Below are 1949 nucleotides of genomic sequence, written 5' to 3' on the forward strand. Positions count from 1 at the left end.
TGTAATAAAAAATCTTAGAGGTGATAAACATAAATAAAGGATTGAGAATGCTTGCCTAGCATGCCAAAGGGCTTTGACCCTGAGTTTAATCCCCAGAAATGGGGAAAAAAAAGTCTCATCAACAATTATAGAAATGCAAAGACAAATAGTAAAATAGTGCTGACTAAGTAGCACACAAAAAAATTTAAAGAATTTATTATATTCATTATTGTAAAGGAGGGTATAATTTGGGCTCGCTCAAATGCTACTGGTGTATGTATCAATTATTTAGATAATTTTAATATAATACATCAAATTTAAAAATTTACATACTAAATGACCAGAATTTTATCAAATAATCCTATTTCTAGAAAAGTATTTTAAGGAGTTCTGAAATTCAAACCAAAGATATCCAACATTACATTTTTGTAAAAATGAATAAACTGAAACATACCAAATATGCTTTTACAGGTTATAAAAATTATATTAAATGACAATTTTGCAAGCATTAACAAAACTAAGGTCTTAACATACACTTCCATCAAAATAACTCCAAAATGTATATTTGCAACAAGAAAAAGTATTCTAAGAATATAAACACAGCATATTACTTAGCATATAACTAAATATTACAGAATAAATACTTAAATACAATATGACTATATAAATATACGCATGCAGACACATAGTAAAATAGTTTAAATCATAAGCGCCAAACTTAATTTTCTGTGGGAAGAAAATTGAAATAGAATATATAAATATATATGTATAAATGTGCATATATATACACATATATGTATATAAATACATATGTATACACATATATACTTTATTCTTCAATACAAACTTACTCATGTTTATCTTATCCAATTCAAACATGATTCTTTATAAAGAAAATTAAATATAAATGTGTGGCAAACTGCTAGACATATGTAAAATTTAAGTTGTGACAAAACATACAGAAGTGGAAGAAAAACAAAAAGGAATAATAAATAGCATCTACATAATGAGCTCGCAACTCTGAAATGCACATATAATGGCTAGATGAAACCATTCAGCCTGTGCTTGTTTCAGTAGCACACATTAAATTGAGATAATACAGAGATGACTAGCATGGTCCCCATGCAAAGATGACACACAAATTAACAAAGCATTCCACATTTTTACCAGAAATTCTAGACAGAGCAATTAGAAAAAGGAAGGAAATAAAAAGGATAAAAATAGGAAAAGAAGAAGTCAAATTATCACTTTTTGAAGATGGTATGATACTATATTTAGTAGATTCAAAAAGCTCCACCAGAAGGCTATTAGAGCTAATAAACTCAGCTAAGTAGCTGGATACAAAATGAAGATAGAAAAGTCATTAGCTTTCCTATACATTAATAATGAATCTGCTGAGAAAGAAATCAAGAAAATAGTCCCAGGAATAAATCTACCCAAGGAGGTGACAGACCTCTACAATGAGAACTTTAAAACATAGAAGAAAGAAATTGAAGACACCAAGAGGGTGGGAAGACCTCTCACGTTCTTGGACAAGCAGAATTAATGTTGTTAAAATGGCCATATAACTAAAAGCAACATACAGATTCAATGCAATTCCCATCAGAACACCAATGATATTCTTAATAAAACTAGAAAGAAAAAAACAGCCCTAACATTCATTTGTAAGAATAAAAGACCCAGAATAGCCAAAGCATTTCTAAGCCCAGAAAACAATTCAGTAGGCATCACAACACTGGATTTCAAATTATACGACAGAGCTATAGTAACAAAAAACTGCATAGTACTGGCATAAAAACAGACACATAGACCAAGGGAAGAGAACAGGATACACAATGAAAACCCACACTATACTGTCATCTGATCCTTGATAAAGGTGCTGAAGAAAACATACAATGAAGAAAAGAGAGCCTGCTTAACAAATGGTCCTGGGAGAACTGATTATCCATATGTAGATGAATGAGATTAGA

General features: G+C 30.1%; 1 non-coding gene across 1 annotated transcript; it reads left to right on the plus strand.

Annotated features, from left to right (window-relative positions):
- Nucleotides 1-1040: 1040 nt before the first annotated feature.
- LOC113188646 (U6 spliceosomal RNA) lies at nucleotides 1041-1144 on the plus strand. The gene has a single exon (XR_003301565.1). It is a non-coding gene; the product is annotated as a U6 spliceosomal RNA (small nuclear RNA).
- Nucleotides 1145-1949: the final 805 nt, after the last annotated feature.

Source organism: Urocitellus parryii, chromosome 5 (assembly GCF_045843805.1).
Source record: "Urocitellus parryii isolate mUroPar1 chromosome 5, mUroPar1.hap1, whole genome shotgun sequence".
Taxonomy (NCBI): Eukaryota; Metazoa; Chordata; class Mammalia; order Rodentia; family Sciuridae; genus Urocitellus; species Urocitellus parryii.